This window comes from Rhipicephalus sanguineus, chromosome 5 (genome assembly GCF_013339695.2).
Source record: "Rhipicephalus sanguineus isolate Rsan-2018 chromosome 5, BIME_Rsan_1.4, whole genome shotgun sequence".
Taxonomy (NCBI): domain Eukaryota; kingdom Metazoa; phylum Arthropoda; class Arachnida; order Ixodida; family Ixodidae; genus Rhipicephalus; species Rhipicephalus sanguineus.
Genome location: NC_051180.1, coordinates 152,197,554 through 152,209,950, shown reverse-complemented (window position 1 = coordinate 152,209,950; position 12,397 = coordinate 152,197,554).

Genomic DNA, 12,397 nt, shown 5'->3' with positions numbered 1-12,397 from the left:
CTTACGAACGACCTAGCAGGCTTGCAATGCCCGACTGCCTCGTAACGATAACTTCCTACGCGGGAATGAGCCCACTTCACGATACGCAGCGCGCTCTCCTTATAGCATAGCTATCATCTTTTTTCTCTATCGGCGCCAAGTAAACTGCTGAACAGGAAAGTAAGAGGGTGGCCGATTTAAAATAACTGTCCGTGCGCCAATGTGCTCCCCGAAGATGGCTTCTTAAGTAATGGCGATCGCACAGAACGTGGCTTCTGAAGAAGCTTAGTATCGACTGAGGAACATTCGTCTCACTTTTCTCACTGGCCTTTGCACTTGTGTGTGCGTGATTGAATTCGATGGCGTGTTTTCGCCAGTTTCAAGCAAACGAGCGGTGTCTGTAGTTTGTCCACCTCTCTGCGAGCGTCATCGCGTGGTGTAGATCACCCCAACCCACCGCGGCACGTAGCTTAATGGCTACAGTTAAGCTTTGATGAGCACAGATCGCGGGTTTAAATTCCGACAGTGGCAGCTGCGTTGAAATGAAGGCAATGCGTGAAAGTAGTAAAATGTACTCGTGGACCCCAGTATAGGAGCACGTTCAGGCATATATGTTGGTAAAAGTTATGCGAAGTCCCTACCAAGGCCTCCCTCTTAATCAAATTGGTGTTTAGGCACGTGATACCGAGAACGTTTTCATGCGCTCTAGCTTATCTAGTTTACTTACGCTAAGCACTCCCTTTTTCGTTGATTTGTTTCTTCAGAAAATCGTGCATACTTCGTGCATACTTCAAAGTGAAAACTGCTCAAAATTTGTCGCTACTTCTTCGTCTTGACGTGATAGAAAAAATGAGATACAGTATGATGTCGACCGAGGATTTGTCCAGCCTTCCACACAAAAATAGAAAGAGGAGAACTGTATTGGCACAAGATTGACATGGGCGCATGATGTGTTTATAGACCCGACGCTGGAAAAAGGGGGCCGAGGTAGCAGCGACATCGTTGTACTTCGTCGTCACGGCAGAGAAGACTGTGAAGATGAAGAAGGGTGATGGCGTTGAGAAATTGATGAAAGTTGCATGTTTTACTGTTCTGGTGCGACGTGCACATGCACGCTTCACAGTATGTGCATCTGGCTACTGCAACGTAGCCGTGGGGCGGGAAAAGTATAAAGAGCGGCTGCATATTGAGGAGAAATAGACAGCGGTGCACATACAACTCACGGGCGTGACTGTTGACTGCAGCGCTGTATTTGGCTCTAATCTAATAACCATAAAACTTAGGTTGGTTATCGCAAGAAAAAGTAGGAGAGGGAAAAGTGAAGGTAGCGCTAACCCTCTCCCTTCTTTTACGTCCTTTTTTTGCGCTAGGTAACCACAGTTTTATTATAAAAGAATGTAACGTTTTCAAACGCTAATACCAAAGAACGGTACGAGACAACACAAATGCCGAATAGCAACTGAAAGGGCGCATGGATGTGGAAAGGAGAGTAGACACAGAACTTATCTTCGCGTGAGCAGGTTGCAGAACGCAACACTAAGAACAACCAAGTCCTAGCTATTCCGTACATCCATACGTTATCGCAGAGGCTGAAGTGGGAAATAGGTATGGCGTTAATGTAGCTTTTACGGCTGCCAATAACCTTGGTAAGATATGCGCCGCTGTGCAGAGAAAAAATGAGCAGGCACTAGGCAAAAGGGGGACCGACAATTGTTTCGTTAAGCACAACAACAAATTTATGGACTGCCGTACTGGTGTGATATATAAGATTCCATTTGGCGGCGGCCGTTTCTACGTATACAGACGGGCCGCTGTGTTAATCAGAGATTAAGGGAACATAAGAGGTCGTTAAACGGAGGCTCACCATCTAATCTTTGTTTACGTTGTCGAGGGCGTGAGTGTACGCCAAGATTCAATGAATGCGCAGCATTATACAGGCCCAATAATGAACAAACACGCATAATGGTTGAGGCCTGGCACATTGATAGTAGTGAAAGCGCATGCGTGAGCGTGCCTTCGATTAAGTTATATGAAGAAGAAATGAGATGCTTGGACAGTTATCTCTCGTGTAGGCCTCCATGTGTGGCGAATCAACAGGCGGTGCTACCATGCCTGCGCGCGCGCAGGTAAGTTTCTGTGTCTACGTTCTTTTCCGCCGCAATGTGCCCTCATAGTTCAGCTTTCGGTCGTTCAGAGTTTTATGGCTGTTCGGTTAGCAAGAACCGACTACCCCAGGAACGAGTGCTATACTTTGGATTCGGCTCGTTTCGACTGAAATCTGCTCGTCGCGTTCATGTACACGCTACAGGGATAGGGTCAAGGGAGCGGGGAAGGTACTATCGGCATCAAATGAAGCGCGAACAGCGGCAAGCATTCACATTGGTGTTGTGCGCACCGTCCAGTTATCACCGTGGACAGGCGCGCATATGCGCAGTGCTGCCAAGGCGGATGTGCGCGCCCGTCACGGATTATGACTGGACGGCGCGTCATTGCGAATGCTTTGCCGCTCGTGGCGTTTCATCTGACGCCGATTCTACACAGTTCGGCCAACCTGCCTGCATCAGGTTGGTTCACTTCGTCCAGCTCTCTTGGCAAGATGCGCGCAGAGGCGGTCGAGTTAATCTGGGTCAACTCGGTTTCTGATTCTACCTGCTTGTGCAGAGTTCATATAAAGGAAGCTATCGTTTCTCGGGTGGTGCATATCGTGAGCGAATATGGTAACGCCGTTATGTTCTGAACATGTGTGCATACTTAATGTTGAATATCTCCCTGCTCATTAAGTAATATACTGCTTCTACGTCCTAGACACACACAGTCGTATTGGGTGCATCGTTCGGTACTTGCTACTGTTGATGCGGCTGTAAGAAGGAATATTATAGCGGCGTGGCAGTGACCCCGCATAACTTATATTTAATCAAGGTATACCGTACAGTCGTTGTGATCTGGACTGCTGCTTTCAACTAGCTGAAGGAAAAACTGACAAAAATGAACGTTGGCTGTGAGGGCGTGAACGTGGCGTTTGTACAGTTTGAAATCGCAAAAGTTCCATTCGACCGGTCTCAGGGAATCAACAGCCCAACGCAGTTACGCGAGCTGGCAACCAGAGCTCACTTTTTAAATTTTACTTCAAAACGTGATTTTTTTACGTGAAGTTTTGTGTAACTAAAAATTAAACTTATATTTATGAAAACAAAATGGCCACCATAGCAAGATGTGTGTTCCTCTGTGATTTTTGTACACTTACGCCGCTGGCAGCTTAAGGTTTGTTACGATTGCTTTTCTCTTCTTCTCGTCATTTCGGTGTTCGTTGACATGCAAAAATGAAATAGGCAAATGTATGAGCATAGCACCTCGCGACACATCATAATATTTGCTGCTGCACTTCCCCGATGCATTCTTTCAGAATTTCAGGATGGCGTAACGTGCGCGTCCTGTAAACTCTAATCTCCCTTGGCTCCCATTTTCAAGACACGTACATGTCTATGAAAACGCAACAGGGCCTAACAAATAGAATAGGATACGTTTCAATTCATACAAATTTATATTAGGTCTTGAACGCTAACACATAACACATTCGTAGAAGTTGTTTCAGTGAATTTCTAGAATACTTTTATGAATTGGTACGAAATGTTTGGCATGCCTAATAGTCACCACATTTCTGGAGAGCCGACATCATCAGGCCTAACCCTCTGCTTTTCCTGAAATGAGGTTTTCACTATCTTCGTTGCTTTTCCTTAGTAGATCCTGTATTATGCGCCATCTAAAGACTTCCAGGCAGGCCACTTTCAATATTAAACGCTTATACTCCTTGCACTATCAGTGTAGCAGCTCCGCTTAAACTAAGCGGTTTGCAACGCTTATTCCGATGGAGCTTGTATAAAGGCTTGTATGGGAGAGGCCGTTGGCCGGAAGTGAGCGTAAGCAGGCTGATTATTATGACGATGATAATGAAGATAACGATCAGTGTGATATTACCTGTAGCAGCTACGAAAAGGACGCATCTGAAAACCGTGAAGTCATGCTGCTGAGAACCTGCATCACCGGCCCTATGTTATCTAACTTAGGCAATAAAACGCCTCAGATTGACGTGCCCGTTACTACAATCTACGCACCACGCGTCGTCCCCAAGGGGCAGTAAAGACCACATATCTCCGGTACTACCTCATTGCCCTCATTTCAGTTGCTCTGTTATTTATGTTACACAGGTTGTACCACATCTACAGGGGCGAATATACAGCCGCATTGTAACACTCTCGGTTACCCACCCGACTAGCCAGGATTCGTGATGTACGTGTATTTCAGGTGGGTGTTGTTTCCGGTGTTGCAATCCTTTTATGCCTCACGTCTCTATAAGGACCATTACAGAATGGCTCTTAGCATACATGGCCCAATGATAAAGTCACGAGTGTCCCTTGAGGCACAGGAAAGTTGCAGGTGTCCTGTCCGACTACCACCCTCTTTTCCGGACGTGTCGCATCCTAAATTGCATGTATGCACTGCTTGTGTCGTTGTGCTTTTTGCGGTACTAGTTTCAGTAGTTAGGGCAGATTATTTGAAAGGCAAAGGGCTACGACATTTGAAGCGACCAAATAGCGTGTTAATTAAGCTAGAACTTTGATCCTATCAATCAGTTGACTGTAATAAACAAAATACTTTGACGTAACTCGCTCTTGGTGATTAAGCGCGAAGTGAGTCGTCTACTGCACATCTCGTCTTTTTGCGAAGAATATTGAGTAAGGACTTCTCATATGTTCTCTGATTTGTGGTTGACCTTAGGCGTGTCCGTAACGTGCATTGCTAAATTCAGTAACGAAAATCTTAGAGAAAACACGGGGAATACTGAAGGTAAAGGCTCGCCTATATGGTCTTCTAATACTAGTCTAATACCAACGTTTCCTGTTGTGTGTTCAGGAACTACGATCGCAGTATGGGAATGACACGATCAGCTCACTAAATTCTGTGGCATTGCTCAACGTTATCGAAGGCAAATTCGGGAGGACCCACCGCCTTCCCCCAAGTTAACAGTCTGTTCAATGGCGGCAGCTACAAACACGAACATACACGAACCCCGTCATCATGAACCCCGTATATCCCTAATTATATACAACCAACCTATGCCAGTATTGTAACGCCAGAGCCACACTAGATCAGATTCCATGGGCATATCACCAGCATTAGTCAGCAATACTGGGCTCGCAGTCTGCAATGAAGGCTTTCGGGTGCGTTGGCTGACTGCGCTGCTCAGTTCTGGCCTGGGCCAGCAACTCCGGGCGATCCAGCAGGCCGGGGAAGTGGCCGGGAGACACGGTCTCTACGTTGGCTTCTAGGTGTGGGCCCAGCCCAGCAATCTGCCGGAAGTCAATGAAGTAGTCCTCCCTCTCTCTCTCTCTCTCTCTCTCTCTCTCTCTCTCTCTCTACAGTCTACATCATGACAACGCAATTTCGGGAAACTTCTGTAGTCCTCACTTATACTAGATTTATAAATGATTTTAATTTTATGTATATTGTGCCGTTTTCATGGCGGCTTAGCTCACGTCAGCATCGGTACGGATGTGTGATAAGTTTTCACAATGAAGCCGCATACGGCTAAGCGAAACCAAAATTCATCCGTCCTATGTGCGCAAAAACTCCTATCGTGTATGTTCCACAACTCCCCAAATGTCCACTGAAAATAAAGTAGGAAACACACGGGCGGCAAACATCAATTAGGATTTCTAGACTGACGTAACCAATAAATGAGAAAGCCTTTAATAAACCGTATTGATTAATCCGGTGATAAACACCGGGGCGGCACGTTTCAGCTTCGCTGAATAACCATCTGTGCGGATCACTTGGGCGGTGATTTCTTAAATTATTTTATCGCATATAATAAGGTTACTAACGAGTACTATACATACATACACAGGGAGGTTCTGCAGTCAACGGTCTATACAGGAGACCTCCCGTTAGGATTGAGTAGGCAACACAAACGCAAGTAGCTATAAGCAAACGCAAAGAACACCGTACCATTTGAGTCAATAGTTAAGAGATTATTACTTAATGGGTAAGGGTGAAATGATTACATCAAGTGTAAATATTTGCGGAGCTTTGATTTGAATTTGTAAAAAAAAAATTCGGCAGATCCCACGTACCGTGGGAGTCGATGTTATGCGAAGCATGCGGCGGGTAGGTGACTGTGGCGTAACTTTTTTTACTGAGCGACACGTTACAAAATGACGCTAGAGATATGTTTAAATTTCATACGCACACATATATATGTTGAAGAGCCACATATGTGTCCCGAGAACGCACGCACGTTTCACGAACTCGTGTGCATGTGTGGAAGAAGTTCTTGACAGTTCTTGAACAAGGGCATCATCACCGTGATCAGTGAGCACCAGCAGCTGGTCATGACTTGTTATAGGATCCGGTCGTGATCGCGGTGACGAGGGGTCCATGTGTAGTGAAGTATGTGGTATAGTAGAGCTGTTGGAATTCTAGGATGCCTCGGTTCCTACACCTACACCCATTCATTACGTCACATTTTAGCATAAAAAAGCGACACTCGGCTCTTGCCTGCTTAGTGTGAACAAGGAACCCGTATGGGTCCCGAAACGTCTCTGTGTTTTTCACCTTGACTTGGTCAGTGACCGCATCTACATCGTCATGCCTCGGTCATTTCGTCGACAAATCGGCTGTCGACAGAGCCGGCGACAAGTTCGAACCTGAAGCCACCCTTCGCGTTGGTGAGGTATAGGCCGTCGAGGCTGGTAGGCCTGGATAGTGCTACGTGGAGCAACCTCAGTGGATGGTGTTTGTCGTATTCGTAGACTACCTGGGCGTATGTGGCCTACGTAGCCTAGTCTACAAAGCGGCTGTCACTCAATCTGGCATCATCCTCGGTCAGCATGAGGCCATCGCACAGCCTCGTAAGAAATTGAAGTGGACACTGCGTCGTTCTTGCGGACTAAGTGCAATTTACGGGGCGGTGATGTGGATATCATATGTAACTTTCGTTAATGTATTCCTCCGGGGTCGATAAATGCTTCGATATAGCTTGCTGAATCATATGAATACAAACGTAATGTTTATTAGACTGCTATAAAAGCGGAGCCAACACTGGAACTACAGACGTTAATCTGATATGATGCATGTATCGTAGGAGTACACATCGTAGGAGTATCATGTAGTGTTTATTGCTTTCTTGTAAAATTAGATAGCAAGCACCACAACCACAATTGACGTTGCACTGATATTACGCCTGCGTAGGCTGTTTTTCCAAACCACTTTATAGACCTGGCATGGTTCAGTGGTAGAATATCTGATTGCCACGCAGAATGCTTGGGTTCGATTCCTGCAGGGATCCTAATTTTCATGCATTCCATTCGTTGAGTCAACGCTGCCATTGTTGGTTTTCCTTAACGCTCTAGCATTTAAGTTGCCAATGTCCGTTCTCGCCGTTCCTGGGTAGATATAAACTGTCTATCACCTGTGGCGCATACCCGTACACCGCGGCCCGTGGTAAACGGGTATGTGCCACACGTGTCTAGTGGAAAGGGTTTGACGACGTACGCGACAGGATTTTAATGTTATTCATGTCATGACCCGGCAATCATATTTGTCAAATCCTCTTACCCTCCCATGCAAATTTTGGTCTTCACCAAGTTAAGGAGGCGATCATGAGAGCACCCAGACGTAGGCGGCTAGATAGATAGATAGATAGATAGATAGATAGATAGATAGATAGATACGTAGATAGAAACGCTCAAAGTGCCAGAGGTTCGCTAAGAAATGCTTCGCATTTAAAAGAGATAGTACCTTAGACAAGACGGTAATGAGTTCCGAAGTAGCGCTGCCGAAAAATTGGTAGTGCAAAAATGTGTAGGGCGAATGCAGTGCAAAAAGCTTTCGGAGGGGGGCGGGAGTTCAATACAATGACTGAGAACAAAAAGAAGATTGCTTTCGCCCTAGAGTCGTTTTAGGCGAATGCATCGGCACTCTTTGAGTTGGTTTGTTTGTTTCACGTGTGTTGACTATAGTAGACGATGAGCCAGCGTCACTTACTGCACGATCATGTATTTATACAAATATAGGGCAGCACGACTTGCTTTCGCTCAAGACTAAAAAAAATCGCCACCGCTGGCCACTGCTGTTACCGCAGCAGAAAGGATGACGGCTCTGGCTGCGGCTAGCAGCTCGGTCAAAACCTCGACGGGGATGACAAATGGTCGAGACCGCTGGCGCCTTGTCGAGCTGTGTCGCCAACCTTTCTTTTTCCACGCACAGGTCATCAGCCGCCTGCTGGCCAAAAAAGAAACTAAGAGGCATGGTTACAAGCCAGGTTACGGGCCCAGGCCACCCGGGCATTATGTGCGGTGAGGCATAGCCTTTCCACCGCTGCCCACAGTTGTTCTTGTAGATCTGAGCTAGTCAGAGCGCTTAGCCATCGCTCCTCGAGAAGGTCCGGTCCTATGTTGTCGTCTTTGTGTATTGTCCTGATCCGTGTGCATTTCCATAAGATGTGCGCCATACATATGTTCCTGTTGATGCCTAGCCCATTGAATTCGTTGTGCTTCGATTGGTTGGGTTTCAATCAATCAATCAATCAATCAATCAATCAATCAATCAATCAATCAATCAATCAATCAATCAATTACAATAAAATATATGTATACATGGAAGTACATAGACGGAAGGAGGTCCCATAACACATGTTCTTTTTCTTCAGCGAACAGTATCTCCTGACAGGCTCACTTACCCTTCCGAAATAAAGAATTCTCACAAGTGTTTAACTTTTATAACGCTTATGGCTGCCACTGAACCAAATCGTCTGCCTTGTGAGTACTACTCTACTCATGCACGTTCGCTTTGCAGAAAACGACAGGCAAGGGTCGTTTCAAATCGTTTTCTCCCTATAGCTCACAAAAAGAAAATGACACAGGCGCAATTAAATACAGCGGATTTCTAACACGTCACTTTGTGTCAACGCAAACGAATTTTCCATTTTTCGCTAAATTTGGCTGAATAAACAATGACAAAGCACACCTACCAACTATCAACAGATCAGGGACGTAGGGGGCCAGGCCACGTTCTTTACTTGCAGTCACTATTTGAAACCGGATAATTTGTTAAAGAGTGAACTTTCTTTTGCGATAGCAATTACGTGGACAGTCTCGGCTGGTTTTTGCCGTCGCCGTCGCCGCCGTCATGCACGGTATATGTATAATTATGTGTATATATACAAAAGTCCCAAAGAAAAATAATTCGGAAAAATGCTTCTAAAACGCGGAATCGAACCAGGGACCTCTCGCTCCGCAGCGCGTGGCGCTAACCACTACGCCACAAAACGCATATCCTCCAGTTAGCTAACGGCGAGCGTTATATACAAGCCCTTTCCCGCTGGCAGTATTCCGAGACGGCAGGCGCTTATAAGCGTTTATTCATTGCCAGCGAGATGGCGCGAGGAGCGCAACAGGCGCGTTTTAAAGTAGTCGGCCAGCTCGCTCGCTTCTTCTAATATTTGCGCAAGGAGAACCTTGCCCTTCAGCGGTCTGCTCGCGCGATTTTCTCGTGGTGAGGGGAAGAGGGATGTTTCGAGCTTTCACCGTGATGCCCACGTTCATGTTACGGAGCGTACGAAAGTCACTCGAGCTCAAGGGACACCGCTAAACGAACAAACAGAAGATGAGCGCGGACTATCAAATGTCACAGCTCGACACTTGAAGCACGCTAGTTTCCTTCACTGCTTCGGCCGCCTTTGCAACAGGAGCGCTGTTCAAACTGAGAGTATCTATTGGCGAGCCTCACTTTGTATAGCATTACAGTTTCTTGCTATCGCATTCATTGCTTCGCCCTTGCGGCGAAACTGTGACTTTTTTGTATTTACGAATGGTTATTTCTGTGGCTAACTTCCATAATAACTTCTTTGACATCTTTATCAGCTCTGTGTTTACGCTATCTCTGGCAATTCTGGCAGCCATCTTTCCCATTGATACAGCTACACTAAGATCACACCAAGGTAATCCACGTCACTTTTGTAAAGATTGTTTATTTGGCTATCATGTCGCCTCCATACCTTTCATTTTCGTATCATCACTCCATGGATGGTTGAGCTCGGAAAATAGTAGAGGCATTTACTTCTAAGTGCTCCACCTATAACGAAGAGAAACGCAGCTCCCCAACAACTGCATACGCACGGATCGCACTTACACAGCCGCAACATTCGCCCACTTCGCGCAAAACAATAACCGCTTTGACTTTCTTGCGCACTGACAATAAGGCACATCTGGCCCTGTTTTACTGCTGCACTGGCACGGCACGGGAACAAAGATAAACGAGGCACTCAGTGTGTATACATAGGAAGTCGAAAACACCACAGTCGCGCGTTGTTGATTCGTTTCCTTGTGTGGCTCGAACCGCCCCCGAAAGTAAAGAAGGGTTCCGTGTGCAAAGCCAGCCCACGATGTCGATATCGATCGCAGTCGATGTAGGCCAACGAGTGTTATCCTCCGTGTGGTGGTGGTCGCCTCCTGAATAAAAGACGCCGTTCCCGCGTGCTCAAGAAGCGAGCTGCCTTCAAGAAGCCAAGCTGCCACTTTCAGCACTATTCAGCAGAGAACACACATAGCCAGCCCTTCCAGCGCATTGCTCATTCCGGACTTCTGTTTGTGTTCTTGGAACGGGAAGGGGGTGCAATAAATGCCAGATTCATATCAGCGTCTTTTTTATGTTTAGGCAATAAGTCTATATTTATTTACTTGCGAAAAATACATGCGAGGAATACTTATGCAGAAGCAGGTCCCATAGCGCATGGCTGAAAGCGGACCTCCTGTTTTATCTATCTATCTATCTATCTATCTATCTATCTATCTATCTATCTATCTATCTATCTATCTATCTATCTATCTATATATATATATATATATATATATATATATATATATATATATATATATATATATATATATATATATATAGAGAGAGAGAGAGAGAGAGAGAGAGAGAGAGAGAGAGAGAAAACGCGGACAATATGGAAGCCTCGTTTCGATTACGCAAAAGCTGCTTCCGAGTTTTTGTCATAATTAAGGTAGGCGCCTGTTCTTGCTAGATAGCAATAATGAGCCCGGCTTAATAGCGGCTAATTTTGGAATGCGGGCAGCGCGTCTCCGACTCCAAAGCGTTAGTACGCTAACAAACGAGACATTCTAATTTTAAGCCACTAAGCGCTGTCTCGTTAATCCTTTCCTCAGCGAGTTACTGAACGACGTGCGTACGTCCAATGGATGTTATTTTTCGGTTGCTTTTGGAGCGCGTCCACGTTACTATGCAAAGCTCAGCTCGTAACGGGGCTAATTATGAAATGCGCAGTGCCGAGGTAATATACGCAGAATGTCGTGATCACTGGAGAAGAGGTTAAAAGTGGCTCGCGCTGCATTAAAAAATGAGTCGAGAATAATTTATGGGGGTGCATCGCTAACATGTCACGATGGAACTGATTGCACTGTCAGAAACAGTATACCCGCGTATTCTGATGATAAATCAATGGTAAGCTTACAAATATAAGCATGCATGAATAGTCTGGTTGCATTTGGTTTATTTGTGTTTTTGTTTATATTTTTGTTGACGTATAAGCTATCGAGCTAGTGTTTCGCTCCTATTACCATGCGCTAGTTTACTCCAATTTTCTAGTGTTAATTATGTTATTAAAGTTTCAGCTCAAGCTTTATGCGTTTACTTCGTCACGCATATGCACAAGTATCTTTTATTTTGCCTTCAGGATCTGTCGTTCTTCGTCGTAACGGGAACGGTCGCAGAATGCATTTGCAACGCGGCTCGAGCTTGGAGCTGCGGCATTTTCTCGGCCCGTGGAAAGACAGCGGTTGTGCGATGCGCAACAGAAAAGCGCTGTCGGTGTTTTTGAGGAACACTCGACTTAACGAAAGTTTGTGAACGACCCTGTTCTGTGTAAATGTGTGTTGTGTCTGTACGTACCATTTTTGTGTATATGTGATCTATGTATACATCATAGTCATCACTCGACACCTGGAGTAGCAAGCCAGGCGATAAACCAGGCAAACGTCTCCGGGAATTTTATTCAATATTATTGTCCCTCTCTCCATTACTTTAGCCCAATGTGTTTACTGTTAAACCAAATGTGCCCTCCTTTCATCTCGTCCTATTTGAAATCACATGTCTTGCTTCGACCCATCAAAGCATGCGGTATTGTTCGAATGAATACACGAGTGAATGAACGAACTAACCTTTCCTTCCGGTGCCTGTCTTTAACCATTGCCGCCAATATTTCATCGTTCTTTTTTAAGCTTTTATTTGCGCCATAATGTGAAAGTTGTCTTCCTTGCCAAAACAACGTTTCGCCACACAAAAGTACTCGTTGTCTTCTATCTCGCTGCGGCGCGTACTCAGATCGGCAGTGGTTCAC